The 23,239-nt window shown below is 49.8% G+C and overlaps 1 protein-coding gene and 1 long non-coding RNA gene across 4 annotated transcripts in view; both read left to right on the top strand.

The window, feature by feature from the left end:
* The window catches only part of LOC111939343 (opioid-binding protein/cell adhesion molecule homolog), a 337,984-nt gene that overhangs the window by 81,682 nt on the left and 233,063 nt on the right, over nucleotides 1–23,239 (top strand). The window lies entirely within an intron of this gene.
* LOC147649473 (uncharacterized) lies at nucleotides 12,603–18,631 on the top strand. Its single transcript, XR_015278839.1, has 2 exons — nucleotides 12,603–12,754; nucleotides 12,894–18,631. It is a non-coding gene; the product is annotated as an uncharacterized LOC147649473 (long non-coding RNA).

Below are 23,239 nucleotides of genomic sequence, written 5' to 3'. Positions count from 1 at the left end.
TTGCATCCAGGAGCTCTCTTGTCAGGCTGCTTCTCTTCCTTCCCAGCATCTCTTTCTCCGTGCTGCCCGCTGGCTTTGGAGACTTGGAGGATGCAATCCTAATTATCCTTGTGGTGTTTTATGTCAGTTCTTGGGATTACATCTTCCCATCGGGGAAGAGCAGGTGCAGTAACTGGCCCTGCTGTTGGCACAGATCCCCCTTTGCAAAGTATTTTTGGGGCCACATGGAGGTGCTGAAAACAATTTGGGTGCTCAAGCTGGGTGCACTTTCTAGAGCTCTGGGTACCTGCAGGTCATGCCAGCCCCTTCTGGCTCCGCTGAGATTTCTGGGATTCAGGAATGACAAACATGCAAAGCACGGTGTAATTAAACACACCGTGGCTGCCTCATTAAGTGATTGCTGGGAGTAAAGCGAAAGCCTCGCTGACAGCCCGGCCTGGAAGGAGCAGGGGCCATGGAAATGACTCAAGGCCAAGCACAGCTTGATGGTGAGAGTTTCCAGCCCCGTGCCATGAGGTGCCGAGCTGGGATCCAGCGCATCCGCAGCCTCTCCCCCACCGCATCCTGCTCAGCTGTCCGATGCTGCAGATGAGAAATAAAACAAACAGCAATTTCCCAGACGTGCAGGCTCTTTGAGCTCTGATTGCAAGCAGTGTGCTGTCTGCTTTTTCAAGTTCTCCTGCAAAAGCATGTCAGGTTTCCTTGGAAACTTCTGAAACTTCCTGTCCTTGGCGTGAATTCTCGGCGGTGCTGAGGACATCGCGTGCTGCAGAGTGGGTTGAGCTGTCGAGCTGTGGTGCTGTCCTCCCAGCACCTGGGTGTTGTTCAGGGGGAACTCCCAGGGCTTTTTGGGATGCTGTGTGTGGTACCCCAGGGAGAGCTGCCTGTGGGGACATCATTCCCATTGCAGGAGCTTTCCCTGGGTTTTCCTGCCAAGGCTGCGGGGTGGTGTCTGCTTTTGAACCCTCCAGAAAGACAAGGGGAATCAGTAAATCCAAATATCATTGGGGAATCTTCTCAACAGCAAAGCCACCTCCCAAATTAGGGAAGATGGAGAGGCTCTTGGGCACCTTTTTACAGCTAAATTGTTCCTCAGCTCAGAGCTGGCTGAAAAGCTGGCAGCCTTGCCAACCTTTCCACCCTCCATTCTGAGGGAAAAGCCCAGGTGGTTCTCACGGCTGCAGTGAGTGATGCCCCAACCCTTTTCTTCTCCCCCTTTTGAAATCTGAATTTTCCATACAGCTAAGCCCAGGCCTCTGGTGAAAGGTGTCTTCTGCTGCACAGTCATGGGGAGATGAGAAAAAAAAGGGTCTTCTCTCTCTTCTTTAAGGCTCTTCTCTCGCCTTTTCATTTACCTCGAGCCTTGGAGTGAAATTCCGTAAGGGCACTGTGAAAGAGCGCTGACACAAGACTCTAATTTCAGGTGTGAATATGGAGACATTTTTCATTAGGAAGCATATGGTGTTAAGGTTAAAAAAAAAAAAGAGATGAAGTTTGACAGCCAGGAACAAAGCAATGAAATAATAACTACAGGTGGGCAAAGCCTCCAGCAGCGTTTGCAAACAACAAAACCAAGCTAGGGGCGGTTCAGATCCAAGTGTTATTGTTACTTATTAGAGTTAGTGGAAAAATTTTCAGGGGAATCAGGGCTGTTTTTTGACAGAAACTTGGGTTTTCATCAAAAGTGAAATTTCCATGGGAAGTGTTCACCTTCTGAAGGAAATTTGGGCGTGTGGTAGGAGACAAAGAAAGAAAGAAAAAAGCAAAGAAAGATGTCAGAAATCAGCTGAGGAGTTTTTATGCTGAGTGATGGATGAAGTGTCCCCCAGTGCCAGGCAAGTACAGACTGGGAAGGTGGGTGCTGGTCACCTTCAGCTCAGGGGGTGCAGGCACCTGGCTCCATCCCAGCTACCAAACACTGGCCTTATCTCCCCATTAAAGCAACCTCAGAAATACACAGTAGCTTCCCCACCCATAAGAAAATGTTTCCTTGATTCTTTCCTTTGAGACTTCCTGGAAGTTTTCTGCCTCCTCATTTCTCTAAGGATAAGGTTTATCCTTATCTCTTGGAAGTGCTGTCTAATGGCTGGAGATACAGACTGGGATGTGTGAGAGGCAGCTGTTCTCTAAAACATCTTTCATTTCTCTTTCTGCCTAGTAAAACGGGGTTAAAGGTATTAATACTCCTGGTAAAATACTGGGGGAGATGCTGATTAAAAGGCTGGGGTGGGAGGATCTTTGCTGCCGGAGCTTCACGTCTGGCCTCTCATCTCCCCTCAGGGCTTTGGGAGAAAGTTGAGCTCTGGAGCGAAATGTCATTGCTGAGGCTCCGCTTTCTTCTCTGCTCTTTGAATGCCGGGTCCCGAGCGGCCTCACAATTTATGGTGAATATTTTATACCTCTAAATGATGTTTTGTGGGATTCCGCTCATCTCGCCTGCTGTGCCTCCTCCAGTCGTGGAGGATGGAGCTTTTGTTGGATGTGTCAAACTTGACGAGGCGCCGTTTTTCCAAGTGGATAATTCTGTTCCTCTGCCATCGAGGAAATTGTTTCCTTCCTGGAAAGGCTGAGCTGTGGCCTGAACGAGGCTTTGGCTGCCAGGGAGGCGGGTAAAAGATGAAATGTGCCCGCAGGTGACCTTGAGATAAGGTGTGGGGGGGACATTCCTTCTGTTTTTTCCTGGTTCCATTTTGGAGCTTGTTTGCATTGGGAAAAGCTTCAGTGTAGGGGAAAGGGGGGGTTGCTGAACCCCCTCCTCACTGATCGCTTCTCAGGCAGGGCAGCGTGGAGAGCGAGCAGTCTGAGCGGGGAACAGCTTTCTCTACAAAACAGAAAAAGGGCACTTGGAAAAACTGGAAAGTGGGAAGATAAATGGCATGAGAAACAAGCCACTAAAGAACCCAAGTCAGGAGATCAGATTGGAAATATGCTGCTCATTTTCCAGTTCCAGTCATTACCTTCTGCTTTGAGCTGCCTCAGACAGGCTTGGCGTGTCAGCCCAGGGATAACAGAGCCGGTCCCACGGTGTATCCCTGCAAAGCAGGAGCGGGATGGAGCCTGGCCAGCCTTGCTGGCTGCCTTGGAAGCTGGAAGCTGGAGTGGCTGCCTCCCAATACCCTCGGTGGACACACTCCCACCACGTCTGCACAGGGCTGCGACTTGGAGGACCTGTGGGAGGAAAGGTGCCACAGAACCACCGGTTTTATTAACACCATGGAAAGTTGCCAGCCATAATTAAAGCCGTGAGAAGCTTGGCGGTCTCACTTCACAGAGCCTGGTACAAATATTTCTGTTGGGTTTGATCCATGCTGCTTTGGAGCCTCTTGGTTTCACCTCACGCTGCCGAGCTGCGTGAGGTCTCTGCGAAGAACGCGGTGAGCCCTTGCCGAGGTGAAGCAAGGCAAGGCTGACGTGATGTGAACGCTGATGAGGAGACCAAGTTTCCTCTCAGCAGGCCACAGTTTGCCTGCAAAGTTTGGGTAAATTGGATAGGAGAGAAGGAACTTGGAGAAGTCAGTTCAGTAGCGCCTTGTGTGGGATTCACCGGCATATTTCCCGCATCTTCTCTGTCTCGGGGAGGAGGAGTGTGGGGAAGGAGGTGGGGAAGAGCAGACTAAGAAGAGGAGGCAACCTTTCCTAACTGTGTAGAGATGTCTCTCCTCCTTCCCCACTCTTGCAGGAGCCATCTGCTGCAGCTCAGCAGGCTTGAGCCCAGTCAAACTGTTTTCCCCCCTGCCTCACAAATTGCTTCTTGCAATTTCAGGCAGGTGTCAAAGTCTTGGTTATAAATGCACCCTTTGGAGAGCCTCTCTGCAAACATGGTTTCTCTGGGGACAGAGAGTTACCTCGTGGCACCTGCTGTTAGCTCCATAAAAATCCAGCTGTGATAGGTGCCAAGTTCTCCATAGTTGCTGAGGAGATGTGGGGGCCTGAAGAGTTACTGCTCTTTGCAGGTGCTCTTTGCAGCTCTCTGGTGGTGGTGGAGTAAATTTGGAGGATTTGCTTGGCTGGCCACCTTTTGAATGGTGATGCTTGCTGGGGTTTTAGGGGAAGATATTCCCATTTGAGCAAAATCTGAACAGAGGGACCAACTTAGACCTCTCTTCAGGCTCTTACCTTAAACTTTGAAGGTGACTTTAATCAGTTCCTGAAGGAATTTTCCCATCACTAGCAAACTCAAGGGGATTGAGATGATGATTTAACCACTGAACAACAGAAACATTTGGTACAGGACATAGTAACTATGATATCATCCTTGTGACAACAGATGACTCATCCCCAAGATGAGGAGAACCTCCCCTGAATTCTTAAAAGTCCTCTCTCATCCACACTATCGAGCCCAGGCAGTTGGATCCAGCCTACAGACGCAGTCCTTCTCTCCTGTTCTGTGAATTAAACACACCCCAGAGCGCCACAACCACGGTTTGAGGGTGGCTTTCTCGAAAGCACCGCCGTTTTCCTCAACAGCACCTCCCCAGCTGCGTGCAGCGGGGTTAAAAATGGAGAAAGGGATGAAGAGCTCCTTCCATCTGTTGCCCACCTCTCCTCGCAGAGCCGAGGGGAAGGTGGCAGCGACCGCCTGCATTGCGGCACCTCCCTGAGCCAGGGGGGCACAGCCGAGCGCGCCCGTGGGAGGCGGCACGGGGAGGGTGCGGGCATGCAGGATATTTTTAACGCCGTTCCCCGAACGTGCAGTCGGCACCGGCAGAAAGTGCCAGATTGCCAGCCCAGCCAAGAATTCCGGGCTTGCGAGTTGTCGGGGAGGGAGCCGAGGTGTGAATTCAGCGTGCCGCGCTTCTTTCCAGAGGGTGCGCGGAGAGGGCTGGAGTGTCCCTGAATAGATGAGTGCTCCTCATGCAGGGACATATTCACCCTTGGAGTCATCCCCTCCAAAATATCCCCCGTTCACCAGTCCCCTCCTGATGGCCACGCAGCGGGGTGGCCTCAGCCCATCTCAGGTCGCTGAGGGTTGCGGTGCCAGCCCAGCTCCTGTTTGTCCCCCAACGTTTGTCCCCCAACAGGGACAGCTGACAGCCAACAGCTGAAACCAAGCTGGCTGCTTCCTCTGCTGCAGCAGAAACAGGTTTTGTGCTTGTTCCTGACCTAGAAACAGGGCCAGCCACCTCGAGGTGAAGAGCTCTGCATCCTCTTACTCATCCCTGGAGCCTTTTAATCTTCTGAGCTGAAGATCTTTTGATCTGAGCAGCTCTGTAGTGCAGGCCAGGCTGGCCAGGAGGTGTTGAATGTTTAAAAACCCTGGGCTGCTCTCTCTACAGGGGGGTGGTGCAGGCTTAAAAACAGGTCTGGTTCCTCCTGTGTCTGGTCAGGGGATAGGGGGAGGACAAGGACACTTGGCAAACCCTAGCTGTGTAATATCTAAAGGTTTTTCCTGCAGTGTCACTCAGAGAAGTGCCTCAGGCTAGAGCAGCATCCCTGGGCTTGGGGCTGCTCTGCAGCAATGGGACAGGAGTCAGGACTGAATTCACCCCTGCCAAACCTTTGATTTCCTTAGGAAACCCCTGCCTGCTTCTCAAAGTGGTCAGCAGTGCCTGAGTATCCCCAAGGGTGGGGATAAAAGCTTGGAAGGACCACCAAGGCTCAGGAGCTGCCGTCCTTGAGGTGCTGGCCATGCACCCCCCAAATTGTTCTGCCTGGGGGAGAGTCTGGCAACTGCCACCACCTTCCAGCCACCACAGAACACTGCACTTCCAGCCTCCCAAGCTGCACATCAGAGTCACCTCTTCAGCAGCCAGGAGGACTTTTTGGAGAGCTGTTATCCTCCAGCTCCTGGTGCACTGGATTTGAGCAGCTGAGATGTTTGTGCAAGGCTTCTCCTGGCTGCAAATAGGCCCCATTTCCTGGCAATTCAGTGGTTTTAGGGGATGCTGCTGTGGCTGGAGGAGGGAGCCACGGTCTGGCAGGGCACAACCTTGGACTCTGACCTCACAGAGCCTTTGCACAGCATTTGCTGCCTAATGAGGCTCAGGCAGCAGCCTGAGAGCTGCGTGGCAGATCATTGCAGGAAGATCAGCTATTATTGGAGTTGGTGCAGATGATCTGAGCGATGATTTGCTTCTCTCTCAAAATACAATTAGTCACTTCCACCAGCTCAAAGGAGAGCAAGGGCCTGAACTATTTGTGGTTTTGTGCTGAGGGAGCAGAAGAGCGAGTCCTCCTGGTCTGGACAGCTCCAGATGAGCTTTGCCTCGTGGTGGTTTTTGTTCAAATGGAGCTCTGTGTTATGCGTCTACATTTTTAACACCCTCAGATCTGCAGCTGTGCCCTGGGTGTGGGATGAGGTGCTGGAGGCAGAGGATGGGCACTGATGGGTCCATCCACAACAGGAAAGCAGCAGGTGGTGACTGTAAGGTTGTTATTTTGTTCACTAAAATGGGAGAAAGGCTGTACACAGCTGTATTGCTTCCCTTCTCTCTGGCTGGTGGGGATGTGATGGTTTGGGCTTTGTCCCAGGACTGTTTCTCTGCTCAGCAGGAGCTGAGGAGCAGCTTTGTCAGCTGGCAGGCTGCCTCCTGGCCTCGCAGAGGTGTCCTGGCTGCAGCCTTGCGCCTTGCAGGTGAGCTCTACCTCATCAGGAGCCAGTACCATGCCAAGAAGATGCTTGAGTGAGATTATTCCCAGTTTGGTACCTAAGCCCGGGTGCCTTGAAGGAGATTTCCTCTCTCTGCACTGCACTTTGCTTTTAAACACTCCTGGTTGGTAGCTGCTGCAAGTGTGAAAGCACCTCAGGTCAACTGGTATTTCTGAACAACTTAATTAAGAGCTTTTTGCTTCTATTGAGCACCTGTCCTTAAAAACCAGCCTTGAAATTGCTACATATAACCAATACCTTAAGGTGGCTTTATCATCTGAACTTTCTGCTTACAGGTTCTCTCTTGCTGGAGCAATCGCTCCTCCCTGTTCTTCCCTGCCTGCCAACCACGGCTCCTCCTGAGATCTCCTTGGGATCTCCCAGGAGGGGCTGCCCCACATCCCATCCCTGCTGAAACCTTTCTGCCCCTCCTTCCTGCCAGGCTGTCTGCACAAACAGGATCAGGGGAGTGTTCTGAGACTAAAAGGGTGTGCTTTGGGCTCCCGGGGCTTTGGTGTGGGCAGCATCTTTGGGCTGTGTTTGGTGAGATCTGGATCCAGGGAAGATTTGTAGGGTTCCTGCTTTTCCCTGCCGTGGGTTGGAGCCTGTGATGCACAGCTCTGTCCTCAGCTCTCCTGCTGCCTTCCCTCTCCCTTCCCCTCTGCTGATCAGAGCAGTTGCTGTGTTTTAGGCTGTAAGCAGCGTGCATTGTGAATTTCCATAAAGGATGTGTTGTGGAAGGGAATTGTATTGTAAATGCTGGCTGCGTGCTTCCTTTTAAACTATACCCCTGTCACCAGGCAGCTTTCTACAGGTTGGTTGCAGAGTGAACAGCTGAGAACCTGTGGGAAGACCCAAATGGCACTTAAATTATATTTGCTCTTTGATTTCAAAGACATTTAGTACCATTTAATAGAATCAGAATGCAATTTAACTCTGCCAAGTGGGGGAGGCCGCCTCGGGAGAAGTGACACTGCCATAGCTGGGGAAACAAAAAAAAATTTAAGTGAGCAAAACAGCAGGGTCGCATTTACTATCCGGGTAATTATTATTAAATAAAGAGCAGAGTGGGACTGTGTCTATCAGCCTCTCTGAGCACTCCAAGTGGCATTAACCACTTCAGGGCCGTGGGATGCTCTGGGTTAGGAGCACTCTGGGGGACACACAAGGCCTGGCAGCTGGAGATGCTGCGGATCACCAGCCGGAATTAACCGGGGAGAGTTTAAGCAGAGGCTGAGTTTAGCTCTAATGGTCCCGTTAGCCCTGCTGGGCTCCCTCCCCCGAGCCAACAGCAGCACTTCAGTACCAATATTGTTTTCTCCACCAGGAGCTGGTTATTAAAAAAATAATGTAGGGAAAGGGACAGGAGCTGTGCTGAGCTCAGCTTGGAGACAGCTCCGCAGGGAGGTCTGGCTTTCCTGCCTCCCTGTCTGGCTAAAAGGATGATGAAGACCTCTTGCTTGAGTTTAAGCATTCTTTTTTATTTTTCTTTCACCCTTTTTTAATTTTTTTTCCACCGTGTTGTTTGTTTATTTGGTTGGTGTTGTTTGTTTATTTGGTTGGTGTTGTTTGTTTATTTGGTTGTTTGTTTTTTGTTGTTTTTTTCCCATTGCTGTTGGGGGTTTTGCTTGCATTTTTGATTTTATTTTTTAACCTTAAACCGTCCATTTCAGCCACCAGGACGCCTTAGGTTTTTCACACTAAATTCTTTGCAGTGAGGAGCAGTTAAGCCCGGCCTGGCTGCCCTGCTGAATTGAAGGTTTTTGGGCAGGTCTCCAATGCAGAGAGACAACGCCGTGGGTGGATGATGCCCAGCCCTTGTTCCCTGCCTGTTTAAAGGAGATAATAGCACTTCCCAACCTCACCGGGGGTTTGCAGGGGACGAGTCTATTAAAGATTGCAAGGTGCTAAAGATGCTTTGCTGATTGGGGCCATACAAGTAGCTGAGGTATCTGGTTTAGGGGAATCTTTGCAGTTGCAAAATCAGAAGATTGTCTTTTTTATTGCCTGGCACCTGGAAATCAGATTGAGTTGTTAGAATTTTATTTTTGCCTGAAAAAAAAAAATTACAGTAAACTGGGAGATAACTTATGTGTGGTGATGATAGATCTCATTCCTCAAGCATGTTTTGGCTGAAGCTTCTTACTCAGCAGGGAAACACTCCCAAATTGCAGGTGTGGAAACTGAGACACTGAGGTTCGAGGTGATGGGGATCACCTTGACCAAAAGGTTGGAGCAGTCTTGCCCTCATTATCCTGCCATCCAGCTGGGGACCAGGAGCTCAGCAGATCCCAGGATGTGCTGGATGGCTGGGAGTCTTGGGGAGGAAAGGTTCCCCCTAAAATGGTCAGCAGGCATTTCTGCTTCTTCCAAACCAGCCAAAATTCCTGCTCACAGCAGCTCTGGGTGTCAGCAGGGATGTGCAGTCAGAGGCTGCTGCTGCAAGATGAGTTTCCCTTGGAAAACCTGGAGCCCTTGTAGAGCACTGTGACAGATGCAGGTCCCCATCCCTCCACTAGTATTAGCTGTGAATTTATGTCTGCATCTCTCAAACAGCTTGATATGTCCAATCCTCCTGGATAAAGGCAAAGGATTGAATTATTTCCAAAGGACAATATTTCATTTCCTATAAGTGCCTTAATCTCGTGAGTAAATATTACAGCTTTGTGCTATAATCCCTAAGCTGGTATATCTCTTCCCTTCCCAGTTACCTTTTGTGTTGATTTACATTTAATATGTTGCCATTAAATCTCTTTCTCTCCCTGAGGCCTATTATAAGTGCAGTATTTATTCTGTTGAGTCTTTTTTAGTCACATTTCTATTGTATTCTAATGTGCTCACACAAAAGACTGCTGGGCACATTCCTGGGATATTTGCATCTTTTTCTTCCCTAATTTTGTCTGGGCTCCTGAAAACACTTGCTGGTTTGGCCCTGCACCCAAGGATTCCTCATACAAATGAGATTCCTTCAGGAAATCTTCCCTGCTAACTCCTGGGCTTTCCTGATCTGCCAGTCCTGCTCCCAGGAGGAGTGTCCTGCCTGGTAGAACTGAGCATCCTGATCTGTGGAAAAAAATCCCTGAGACAGGGAGATCTCCATCTCATTTCATCCTTGGCCTCAGGCTTTGCATGAACCCACCTCATTCATTAGGCTGCTCAAGGAGAGCTTTTCTGGAATTTGCAGGCAGGAGGGGCTGGTTTGAGAGCTGCCTGGGAGTGTTTAAGGGCAGGACAGAGCAGGGGGTGCAAGGACTGCAGTAACGTTTTGGGAGAGAGAGGGGATTTTTGGCTCCTTGATATAATGATGGGTCTTTCTAACCCTTTTCTAGGATATCTGAGGGTCTCTGCAGCCAGCTGGCAGCTCAGGGGGAGGGGTCACAAAAGGTTTCCTGAGCTGGGGAACCTCCCCTGGGTGGTGTTTTGGGGATGGGTGAGGGATGGTGAGGGATTTGGGCTCCAGGAGGCTCAGAGGCTGTGGGAGGTGGGGGAGACGGACAGCTCCGTGCCCTTCTAAGGGTGGGGAAACCGGGGGAGGTCACCCCCCTTTCTCATGGGACAGGGAGAGTTCATCACCCCTGAGAGCACAGAGGAAAGCAGAGAGCATTCCAGCTGGGAAGGGAAAGCCCTTCCCTCCCCCTGCTCTCAGCACCAGCCCTCAGTGGGCACTGCTGACCTGCTCATTCCTTAATTCTGCCTGATTCTGGGGGGCTGTGTTTCTGTTTTCCAGGCTTTGGAGGGAGGTTTGGGAGATTGGGGGGGGTCTGTACTGCCTGGGTTGCTTATTTCCATGTGCAAATCCTTATATTTTCCCGTGTCCCTGTTCTTTTCTCTGCTGTCCCCTCGATATAATAGCTTTGCTCCTCTCTAAAGTGCCTGGATCTCTACAGATTAAGGGTGCTCAGCAGAAGCTATTATTATTGTGATGCTTTTATTGCATAGAGAGACTGAGACATTAAAGGACTCCTTCAGCTGAGGCTTTTAGAGGTAGAGAAGATTGGCCAGAGCAGATTTGGGTGCAAACATGCACCCCAGGAGACAACCTGAAGCAGCAAAGAGCTGAGCTCATCTGCCTGGGTTGGAGGAGAGGCTCATGCTCAGACTGCAGATTTCCACCAGCACTCTGAATGTCAGCTCTCCTCTGGAGCATCCTTGCCCACAGCAAGCAGGGATAAGCTTCCCTCACTCCCTGCCTTTGCAGAGGGTGGTGTTGAGAAGCAGGAGGTCCCACGGACTCTGTTCACAGGTAAAGCCTGTCCCACTTGGCTGGGGAAAAAATCGTGCAATTATTGACTCATGGTCTTAATCAGGCTGAAAGTGTGCTCGAGCCTGGGTGTCCCCTGTCACCTCAGCACCATCACCTCTGCTAGGGACAGGCCTTGTGGCAGAGCCACTGCCAGGCCCTTTCTGGGACCATTAGCATGGATTAACCATCCCAGAGAAGCCAGCCTTTCCCTATGAGGCTCAAGTCTGGGATTAAGGTTCTGCAAGATGCAAAAGCAAAGGAACACATACAAATATCCAGGGGTAGTGACAAAATGGCTGCATTTGAGCTGTGCCAATGAGGCAAACAGCAAAGGAAGGAAAAACAAATGTTGGCTGTTGGGGGACACGGGGAAACTATGCTTTTATCTCTTTGAAAAATCACTCTTCTCTGTTTGGTTTTTAAATCTTCTTTCCACACTGGAGTCATTCTGCTACTACGTACAAAACTACCCAGGGGAGTTGGGGGAAGAGGGAGAAAAAATTAATTGAATCCTTAGGTTTGAGTGATGGCTACTCTGAGAGCTTGTCAACCTGATGGTAAATCTTGGGGGTGTTAATTGCTTTGAAATCCCTTTCCTCTCGTCAGCAGTTCCCCACCTTCCCTGCAGTCCCGTCTCGCTTGTTTGCAGCCCACGGTGAGCTGCCCGTGCACAGCTCCGAGCATCCAGGGGAGGCTCAGGGTGAGAGGGAGGGATGCCTTCTCCTTATTCCCTTTCCAATGGCTCCTGTTTGCTGATAAGGTTAATTGATTTCTTTTGCTTTAATTAACGAAATTCAATTTCCGCTTAATGAGAAAGATTTTGGTGTGACACGTGTAAATGGCGAAGTTAGGAGTGCCAGGCGAGAGGGGAGGGAGGGAGCAGCCTGTGTGTGGGCAGAGGAGCTGGGGGAGGTGGGCATGCTGGGCATCCTCCTTGTGCCCTCAGAGCGAGGTGCTGCATCCTCTGTGGTACCCAGCAACATCACCAAACACCCTCTGCAGTTTGGTGCAGCTTTGACCTGTTCAGGGAGAACTGACCCTGGGATAGAATCACAGAATGATGGAAGGGGCCTTAAAATCCATGTCATTCCATTCCTGCCATGCACAGGGACACCTTCCCATATCCAAGCCCTGTCCAACCTGGCCTTGGACACTTCCAGGGATCCAGGGGCAGCCACAGCTTCTCTGGGCACCCTGTGCCAGGGCCTGCCCACCCTCCCAGGGAACAATTCCTGCCCAATATCTGACCCAGCCAGCAGCACACGGGCTCCTTTTCAGGCCCTTGGCTCCCTCATTTGTGCTGAAATTGGGATCAACAGGAGAGGAGGGTGGGGGGAAGGAGGATGGCACAGAGAGAGAGTCACTTCTCATCAAGTTGATCAATCTTTCTGCTGTTGAAGCCTCTCAATGAGTTGAATGTGATTTTCTCTGTCTTACGCGCAAGGTGGAAGTTGATCGCTTTCAATTTTCAGCATGCAGAACTGGCACTCTGTCAAGCTCCTGCCTTGCATAACCATGATTGCTGCTGGCCAGGGCTTCCAGCACACCCAGAGCCGTGCTGGGAGTGGGGCTGGGTGTGGGCAGCACCTCCTGCCTGGGAGCTCTGGCCAGGCTCATCCCTCTGGTGATGGTGTGGGGTGGGCTGCTGGGAAGAGGAAGGTGAAATCTCTGCATGGGGCTGAAAAAATGCTGGGAGGGGACAGTTGTGACAGCACAATGGACTCGATCACCACAGGATTCCAAACCCAGAGCCCTGAGAGCGTTCAGCTCATTGCACATCAGCCTGCTCTGCAGCTCCGTGGTCAGGGAACGGGCTAGTACTGAGTGCCATTAACCTGTCTGGAGAAGCTCCTGCTGCCTGACAAATTCCCATTTCCCATGAATGAATCCCGAAGGAGGAGGCAGCAGGTGCTGGCAGAGAGGTTGGGACATTGTCTGGGGGCTGTTGTCAGCAGCTTGGGGTGTGAGCAAGGCCTGGAGCCTCCGGCCTGCCACAGGGGCCAGAGGCTGCAGATAAGAGAAAGTGATTTCTGGTTTTAATTAACTGAGCTTTCATTTCAGGATAAACAAAGGCCGTGTTTGTGTGCTGACAGCTGGCTGTCCTTCTGGGTCAGATAAGAAGGCAAGTTATTGCCTCCAAGCACTGGGAGGGACCAGGAGAGAGTCCAAGGATTGGGAAAATGTGAACAAATGCCGGTGAACCTACACGGGCAGCGGGGCTGGGCTATTGTGTGTGTTAAATTGGGATTCTTGTGCCTATTCATCCTCCTGCCCCTGGGCAGGAGCTGCTGTCCTGCCATTGTCCCAGCAAATCCCTAAACCAGTGGCAAGCGTGTTGTGGCAGGTGTCCAAGGTTTCCTCTGCAAAGCTGGAGTGTTCCCGGGGGCTTTGCTGGCTTTGGGAAGGATGGTTGCCCATCCCTGCATGAGCTCCGTGATTTCTGAGTCTTCTGGTGCCCTGAGGATGAAACTGTCCCTGGGATGTGTTCCAGGGAGGGGAGGGAACTGCCCCGAGGCCAGGCACTGGTTTGCTTTGGCAGCCCCGGCCTTGGCTGGAGCAGAGGCTCCCTGGGGAGGATCAGGGTAAATGCCAGCTCCCCAGTTCAGTGTCCCCTCCGAGGGGATTCAATTGTCCGTGGACCTGAGAAATGCCGGCATTGGCAGCCTCGTGCCCTAAACAACACATTCTGTGGGGAAACCATGGGATTCCATGGGTGCTCCCAGGCACCTGCTGCTGCTGCAGGGAGGGAGGAGCAGTTAAAGCCACGGAGGAGTGAAAACGCCTCTCCACGGCGATGATTTCGAAATCCAGCCACCCTCCGTGGCACCTCTCCCCAGTCTGGTAGGGAGAGGCTGTTCCCAGCATGTGCTGCTGCTCACTGCTGCCTTCTGGCCGAGCAGAGGCTGGGGAGAGCCGGATTTTGGCGAGGATGGGCACAGGGCAGTGCTCCCTGGAGGTGCCTGTGTGCACTTCTGGGGCATCCAAGCACCAGAACAGCACCTCTGGGTCTCGGGAGCTCAGCACAGCAGGAAAGCAAACAGCTGGTTCGGCAGGGTCAGCAGATGTGCTGCACATCTGGGCGGGGGACAGGGAGCTGAGAGCTCTGCAGGTGAGTTCAGCTCTTGCCTGAGATGCTGAAAGGAAGATGGTGCTGGATGTTTTCTCATTTAGAACACTTGCAGGAGGTCTTTTGGTAGGTCAAAGTTTTCCATTGCCTTTGTGAAAAATCCCAAAGCAAAGCCTGAGGTTTTGAGGCTCTGTCTCTTGCACATCGTCCCTTCAAAACCAAAGTAGGAGTATGTTCATTTCTTAGCTAATTTTTTACTGAACTTTTTCCTTGTTCTTTTTCACTGGAGAGACAAAAGTGGAAAAACTTACGTGGCTTTGTGGGAAGTGGAGGGGAAAAGTTTGGTTTTCCTTTAATCTTCAGCAATACAAGTTGGCAGTTTCAGTCCAGTTCCAGTCTTGGCACATTTTCTCTTTGTGCCTAATTTGAGGTGACCGCTCTAAGATCTGCTCTGCTTTCACATTCCTCAGCCTCGTGTTTTTGCACTTCCAAGACTGTGTGATGGATCTTAAGGAGTCTGCATTATACAGCCCTGTATCCATCTGTTGTCCTTACAAGTTAAACAGCCTGAAAAAAAATGGATTAGAGCCTCAGCTCCTATAATGAAGCAGCAATTTGTCTCCAGATCCTGATCCAGGTGTAACAGAGCTAACGAGCTGGCTGGCCTTGAGCATCAGAGAATGTTAATACATTTTTTTGGTGGAGAAAAAGCTGGACTGAGGAGGAGAAAGCGGTGTTGAGAAGAAGGAGGGAGGGAAGGACAGCAAAAGTGGGAGAAATTGGGAAAAGGGATGGGATTATCCCTGCTGAGCACTGGTCATAAGGTGGGTCTCTGGACAGGTTGGATGTGCAGATTGTGCCTGGTGTCATCTCCAAGGTGTCTTTGAAGCAGTTGTTGAACATCCAGTGGTGCCACAGGTTACTGGAAACCTGGAGGGGAGGGGAAAGTCCTGCTAAAGCCATCTGGCTGCTTTTCCTACGAGAGGATGCCAAGGCTTGCGTGGGCTGAGCCGCTCAGCGTCTCTGGCAGGGTGTGGATTAATGGGAGGGCCCCCAGTCCCTTCCTACAGCTTTCCAGGGGAGCTGCAGGATTATTAAGGCAGGTAAAAAGTGCTGGAGAGAAAATGAGAGGAGAAGGTCTCATTCCATTATGTGGGAGAAAATACTTCCCAATTAAAGAGAATGAGCTGGAAGTGGGATGTGTGGGGGGAGAGGGCAGCGAGGGAATGATGCAGCTCCTGGCAGAAACAGTCTCCTTCAGTGGGGCTGATTTCCTGGAGCAGCAAGAGGAGAGGATGAGGAGGATGGATGGGTGGATGGTTGGGTAATTTTTTTTTTTCTTATGGTGAGGAAGGTTTGGTTCTGAAAGCGAGAGGAGAGGGAGGGGAGGCCAGGTTGATGGAGATCACGTTTCATTCAATTTGGAGAAAAGGAGAGGGAGAAAAGAAGATGAGCCTGAAATGAAGCTTAATTTTAATGAAGAAAAATTCTCTGCTAAGTAAGGAGAGTTGAAAGGGAGGGGAGAGGAGGGTTTGAAAATGATAGGAGCCTGACACGCTATTGTGGTGGAGAGATTTCCTTTTTTTCCTTTTCCCTTTGGTTGGGAAAAAAAAAAAGATAATAAAGACAGCGAAAGGTGGAGGAGAAAAGAGAGGAGAGATCTAAAAAATGAGTTGCAACACCTGAGAAGAAGTGGCCTCGCTGCTGGGGGAGGTGGCTCAGGGGCCCTGCTCAGCACTCCATGGATGCAAATGGCTTTTTTCCCTGTTTTACACCCCACCGTGTGCCAGGCCCGCAGGGGCAGGGCAGGGCTCAACCCAAATCTTTTAATTGATTTTTAACTCAGATTTGACTCCTTTAATGGGTATCAGAGGGACTCGAAGCACCCCAGGGGCCACCTGATGGATGGGGCCACAAAGAATGACGAGCATGAGCTATTTGCTGCTGCTTTGGGTGTTCTGTTTCTCCTGGGGGAGGATTTGGGGACTCGTTGCCAGCACCATGGTGGGAAGGACAGATCCAACCCTGGGCAATCATGTATTACAGCTGGCACAGTAAATCAAATCCCTTCCTGGCACCCAGGATGGATTTCTGGGCCCTTGGGACTTCACTGCACTTAGGATGTGCATCCCTGCTCATTCCCAGCTACTGATTTCCATTAGGAGAAGTTAAAAATACATGAATGGTGTCATTTGCATTATTTTCTTTACCTTCTAATTGCAGCACCTTGCACACAACTGAGGCCCAGTCACCACTGAGGGGAGGTTGAAGAGGGGACTGGTGCCAGCTGCTGCCTCAGTGGGGTGGTTGGCAGTGCTGACCCAGTGAAATCCCTTTTGCAGAGGAATTTTCTTGCTGGGGGCTGGTTTGAATGGAACCTCTGTGGTGGCACAAGCCCTTCAGACACGCTGGAAATATTTGGCTGAGAGTTTCTTGCTGTTGTCATTCTGGCTGCCCTTGGTTTGGTGGGAATTACTGGGTATTTCATAGATTCCTTTTCCATCTGTTTCCCGGATTTCTGCTCATTCCCCAGATCTCCTGCCTGGCTTGTAGCTGGTGGGTACACAGGCTGAGAGCACCCAGGGAACCGCAGTTAAAAGCTCATCTCATCTTCTGCACGACTCACGCTTCAGAACTCGCTTGGTTTAAGGCTTATTAAAAGAACAACATATCCTCTGGGGACAAAGAAATCCATCTTGTTTCCAAATGCTTTTGTGGGGACAAATCCAAGTGCTTGGCGATATCAGGCCCGGGTGAAGCTCACATTCACTCGTTTATTTCTTGCTCAGGTGACTTTGGCTTCATGCAGACTTCTTGTTCTTGATGAATAACACTTAAGTCTTAAAGTAGTATTTGTGTAAAGCTGCTGAAGAAATAGGAGGCAAATTGCCTGCAATTGCTGGATCCTAATCAACAAGCAAACAAGAGAATTGCTCCCTCCCCTGTCCAAGCTGTCATGCTTCCTCTCCATGGAAGTGTTTGATGGTGCTCCCAAAAGCAGTGAGAAATGGTGACGGTTCCATTTCCTGTACTCCATCATTTTTGCCAGGACAAAGCTGAGTGGGGAGCGCCAGGTTATTCTAGAGCAATTTCTGGAGGGATGTGGGGAAGCTGGGACACTCTGGAAATCTCTGGAAAATGTTCTCTTCCCTCTGATGGAGCCTGAAAAAGCATTAGGAGAGTAACCGATATGTGGCTTCCGGGAGGCGGCTCTGAAATGGGCTCTGTAATCTCAGAGTTTGGACGTTTTTTCTCCAAAATCCAAGGCTTAGATCCTTGATTTGGTGTGGATGAGTCCCTCCTGCTCCTCTCTTCCCCCCAAATCCTTTCCCTTTGAAATAACACCTGCTCATATCCTTGTGTCTGTCATGGGGAGGCAGGAAGATCTTCTCATCACAAGGAAACGTGGTTTGCTTCAATCCCCCCCACTGCCACACATCCTCTTCCAAAATACTGCATAATGTCAGACTAAATCCTTATCAGAAATTTTAATGAGCAAAATAAAACCTGAAATCTGTGTGATTAAAATCAAATCTTCCCTCTTCTGCTCTGCTGGAGCTGGCTGCCAAAACAGAGGCACAACGCTGACAATGGGAGGCCCCTCGTATTTAATTACCTCCGGCTTCATCGGTGCTTTAGAGAGAAGACCTCTGGTCCCTGCTGGGGCTCTGGAGAGCCTCAAAGAACAAACAGAGGGTGGTTAAAGTGATATCCACTAAGATGTGCCCAGAGAAGCTGTGGCTGCCCCATCCATGCAATTCTTCCTTCTAGCGGAAGGTGTCTCTGCCCATGGCAGGGGGATGGAACAAGATGATCTTTAAGGTCCCTCCCATCCAAAACCATTCTGGGTTTCTGTGTTTGGTTGCTGGTCTGTGCTGTTGGAGATGATCCAGTTCTGGCTCCAGGCAGTTTGCTGTCTCCAGAGATCTCAAGGGACAAAAGTTGGCCAGTGTTGATCTCAGGTGCTGCTGTTTCCTTCCCCCAGTCTTGATTCTTGTGGAGGACTTTTCCATGGGTGGTGGCTGCTCCTGCCTGCTCCATCTGTCCACTCACCTCTCTGCCAAATTCTTTTTACTTCCTCTGTCAGCCCTGCATCACCTGTGCTGCTCAGTGCCCAGCTGTCCTTTCCTACCTCCTAGAGATCCCTTTTTCCTGCTTTGTCTGTCCTTGAAGTCACATCACAGTCCTTTGTCGTTGCTGTTAGGCACACCGGCTGCCAAATGTCATCATCCAAGGGACCTCCCTTCAGAGCCAAGGTGGGCTCACCAAAGGGAGGAGAAAAGGTGAATCCTGGTGGCTCTTGCTCTTGCCCACCTCCTTAGTGCTGTTCCAGCTCCACATCTTCTCTCTGTGAATGAAAAATCACCTTTCAGCCCCTTTTTTAAAAATACAGTGTCTATAGTGCCTTTCAGCCTCCCTGGGCACTCCTTGCAGCTGACTTCCAGTCAGAGGTCCACACAGTGCTGCAGTGAATTAATTGACTTCCTTCTCTGCTTCTTTCATTCCTGGATTAATTCCTTGAGTACCTTTCAAAATCACCATCCGACTTTCCCAAAGTCTCTTGAATTATGTCTTCACCCGTATCCTCTCTCGTTTGTCTCCTTCCAAGAGGCTGTTTCATTTCATTTGTCCTTCGAAGGAAGCGGGAGCATATTTCATGAGCCGGAGAATTGAATCAAATAGAAGAGAGCAGGGAGCACTCACCTGAGCTCAGACCTTTCCCCACCAGAAAGAGAAAGAGATAATTAAGAGATACTCAGGAGGTGCAGCCAGCCCATGTTTCTGGCAGGAATCCTGACTGAGTATCTCTGTCTGCTTTGCCCAGAATGCAGGATGCTTAAATTATCATAATTTAATGGCAATAATATGAGTATCCAGATAGGAATAACTAGAACAAATTCTGGGAAGTGAATGGGAGAGCTTTGCTCGCAATGACCTTGCTGTGTCTTAAAACCTGATAAGGCACGGTGACTTGAGCTGGAGAGACAGTAATGAGGGGAATATATGCAGATGGCCAGTGTCCTCCTCAGTTCCTGTGACATTGTTCCCAAGCAGGTGGACAGCGCTGCTGTCGTGACTTGTCTCGCGGACAGCTGGCTCTGAAACGCTGGCGTGACAGTGGGACATCGACTCCTCAGCGCTCCTCCCCTTTCTCTTTCTTTTTTTGGTGTGGTTTGAGAGGCAGGAGTAATTATGCCAAGATTAGAATGTTAATCATCATTTGCAAATGGGGGAGTTGTTCTGAGGAAGCAATAATGTATTGAGGGAAAGTATGGATTGACTGACTTTGAGTCTAGAGGAGCCATGCGACTGCCATCCTTCAAGCATACGTCTCCTTGACCTCGTGAATGTGCTGTGCGATGCTGGGTCAGAAATCTGTAAAACTCATTTGAGAAATCCTGTTTTGATTAATGTCAGCCTGGCCAGACATTCCCCCTCCTCCATAACCAGCCATGCAGTTTGCTGAACGTGCTGGGAGGAAAATACTCGGCAACTGGTTTGTGGCACAGGTTGCTGTGTGCTGCACTTGATCTTCTCCAAGATGTATCCTATGTATGCTGTATTCCTGCTGGAATAAAGCAGCATCACAAAACTGGGTAGGAGTGCACAGGTCCATGCCTGCAGTCCCCTTGGTTTTGTGGGTTTTTGCAGGAATCATTTTTTAATAAAAAAAAAGCAGAAAAAAAGGTGTCTTATTGACATTTATTGTCTATTTGCCCTCTTCCAGAAGTTAAAGCTCTCTGGGACTGGAAATACAGATGCTCCCTGGAGGACCAGCATCTCCTTCCTCCTAATTTAATTCACTTGACAATAATAAGATACAAACCCACAATTAAATCCATATTAATAGATACAGCTCCACAAAGTCATGGGGGCTGTTGAATTAAGGTCCAGCCCTGCCTGGTCCTGAGTGCCTTTCCTTTCTGCTCAGCTACAGTGGGAGCTCAGGAGTTTGCAGGCTCTCACGTGGGATCCTCAGCATCTTGCAGAGTTGGGGCTTTTAATTTTGCAGATCATCAAAGGCAAACCAATCCATCAATTATCAACGCTCCAGCTTGCTGCTGAGTAAATGAGAGTATTTCGGTGTATCAATTAGCAGCATCGGATGCCCTGAAATGATAACAGAGGAGCTTTCCAGACATGCCTGGCATCCCAGGCTGCAAACTGAGAGAGCAGGTGCCAGGATGTGGCAAAAATTGGTGGGATTTTGGCTGTTGGGGAAGGGAAGATGTTGGACTTGGGGAGCTGGACTTCATGGGGGGAAAAACAAAGGGATGCTGCTGGGTTGGTCCAAATCCCATCTCTTGTTCAAGGGTTGTAGCTCTTATGTGTGGTAGGTGGTTGCGGTAATTGACTGCTGAGAATCTAATTGTACTTGGAATGCAGAGAGATTTGGGATGATTGGGCTTTTTTTAAGGTTTTTACTTCAACAATTCCAGATCAGTAGAAAAACCTGCTGAAGGAGCAGGACTCCTGACCTCATGCTCTGCAGTCTGTGCCCTCTTCCCCCTCTTTTCCTCTACATTCAGTGTGTGACGTGAACAGGCTCATTGGAAATGTTCATTTGAAATAACTGGAATTAGGAATGACTGCAGGAGCCATTCCTAATTCCTCAGCATCCATTGGGGAGCATGTGTATGGCACAACAATGAGTCCTGGTCCCTACACAATTCTCAGTGCTGGTTTGTCCTGCATCCCTCAAGTTCATCACCACCAGGCTCTCATTATCTGTTCAGATTGATGCATTTGTACTCCTTGTATTTATTTATTATTTTTTATTCAGCACATTAAGTAGAGCTCAGTGAATAACATATTTTTCTGCTCAAAAAAAAAAAGGAGGGGTGGAAAACTCAGCCCCATTCCCTGCAAACACTACTGTTTTGTTTAGATTTCATTTATTTAAATATATTCCCAAAGGATTTGAATAAAACAGAAGGAAACCCTGTGATGGGCCTTTGAACCGAATGCTCTGCATGTTTTTGTGTTTCAGCATCTTTTAAAATTGTTCAGTTCTTCCCCTTTCTGAACCAATCCAGTGGGTTGAACCCAAGAATTGTTTGGGGTCACCAAACTTTTGGTTTCTAGAGAAAGATTTTTGATAGTTTAGGTTTCTCTTCCTCCTAGTTAAGAAAATGAGCAGCCTTTCATGATGGAAGGATTTTGCCATTTTAGGTTTGTGCTGCTGTTGCTGCAAGAAAATTTGGAATGGAACCAAAGTTAATAGGGAAGGGTCTGGAGATCCTATGAGGAACAGATGAGGGAGCTGGGAGAGCTCAGCCTGGAGCAAAGGAGGCTCAGGGGACCCTTGTGGCTCTGCACAAGTCCCTGCCAGGAGGGGACAGCCAGGGGTGTTGGGCTCTGCTCCCAGGGAACAGGGACAGGAGGAGAGGGAACGGCCTCAGGCTGGGCCAGGGGAGGCTCAGGGTGGACAGCAGCAGGAATTTCCCCATGGAAAGGGAGCTCAGGCCCTGGAACTGCCCAGGGAGGTTTGGAGTCCCCATCCCTGGATGTCCAAGGAAGGCCTGGATGTGGCACTCAGTGCTCTGGGCTGGGGACAAGGTGGGGATCAGACACATCAGACCTCCTGATGGTCTTGGAGGACTTTTCCAATGATGCCAGGAGTGATGATGCAGATATTAATTTAGCAGCTGATGTCTGAATTCCTCATTACATTTTGCAAACAATACATATTGCAGACAATTCCCCCTTGAATTCCTCTCACTGGTGGCTTTCAACACCTCCTTTTCCATGTGGAGACAATCACAGTGGTTGAGCTGCCCAGCCTCAGAGCATGACTTGCTGGGATAAGGTTGCTTTGGTTTGCATCCAGCTGTTTGCAGCTGGCCAGCTGTGTCTGAAGTCAGCCTGGGAGGATGCTTTGGGACATTTACAGTGACCTGTGCTGGGGTGGCAGGAGCTGATGCTCCCTCCTGCATGTCCACAGGCACCTGGCAGCATGTCCCAGACCTGCTGCTTTATGCCTAATGTGTGCAATGGCCTTAAATATTCCTGGCATGAGATATTTTTAAGGAGTATTCATGTAGCACTTCCCTTAACAGCTACAGCAATGCACCTGAGGGATTAGAGCTGATCTTTGTCACAAGTGTTTAGTGCTTGATACACATGTTTATTATATATTTCAACTAAATTGGAGTCAATAAACCCTCTGCATAAATATAATGTCTCTGAACAAAACACACATCCCCTCCCCAAATAGGCCATTTGCTATGCAGGGGCTCTAAAGAGTTGCAGGGACGTCTGATTCTTACTTCTGTTGTAATTGGCATTAAAATATAATACCCTCCCTTCAAAGACAGGCTCCCATACTGTGAAAATGCCTTTTCTGTCCAGACAGGGGCCAAATAATAGCAAATTATAAGCATGGAAAATATTTAGAAAAAAAAAAAAAAAGAAAAAAAAAGAAAAAGAAGAGGAAGAGGAAAGAGGACTCTGAATTATCAGAGCTGATCCATAGCTTGCAGTCTCGTACAATTTGTCTTTTGAATACACCATACGAACCAGCTATGAATAAAATCAGTCAATTTAACCCAAAATCAATGTTCTTTTGTAGAAGTGCTTAAAATCTAAGTGGAAGGGAAAGCTTTGAAGCTGCCTATCCCTTGGTAAATGCTGCACTTACTCCCTGTTTGATTTTAGCAGAAAATCCTTCCGTCTCCCAGTGCCCAGCACAGCACCTTCATTAGAAAATCTGATGAGTAATTAGCAAATGTGTGGGAAATGGCTAATTTTTAAAAATTTTTATTTTAAGAAAACAATGTTTTCCTTGCCATGGTTGGCACATGTGGCTTCCATGAGCCTTGTTGCAATGAGGTTGTGTCACAGCCCCCTTGGAGTCGTGTGGGGAATTGTTGGGGACACGTGTCCCCTGGCAAGGGCCACACAGGCCTTGTAGGAAGCCCGGAGCTTCCTTTGTCTGCCTGGTGCCTCCAGGGAAAGCCCATTGCTTCTCCACCTTGGGAGAGCTGCCAAGGCTGGGAGCGCTGGCAGCCGTGTGCTCCTCGGCAGGTTGGCAGGCTCCTGCCTCCACCAGGGATCCGGGCAAGCCAGGTTGGCTCCCGCTGCTGGATTAGAGGCTGTGGCGTGATAAAGACGTGCAAAGTGTTTCCCTCCTCTCCTCTGGGGAGGGCAGCTCCTGGTCCCCGGGATAGTGGCACCATGGAGGTGCTGCTTGCGCTGCTGTGGCTCTCCTGGCTCCAGGCCGTTGTCCCCTTGGCTTCACTCCTTGGCTCCTGACACTTTATCCAAGCCAAATTTGCAGCCCAGGCTGGAGACGAGTCCCAGCGCAGTGCAGATGGTTGAAACCCCACTGAAGGAGATG

The sequence above is a fragment of the Cyanistes caeruleus genome, chromosome 23 (genome assembly GCF_971803275.1).
Source record: "Cyanistes caeruleus chromosome 23, bCyaCae1.hap1.1, whole genome shotgun sequence".
NCBI classification, from domain to species: domain Eukaryota; kingdom Metazoa; phylum Chordata; class Aves; order Passeriformes; family Paridae; genus Cyanistes; species Cyanistes caeruleus.
This window is presented reverse-complemented; position numbering and strand designations above follow the sequence as displayed.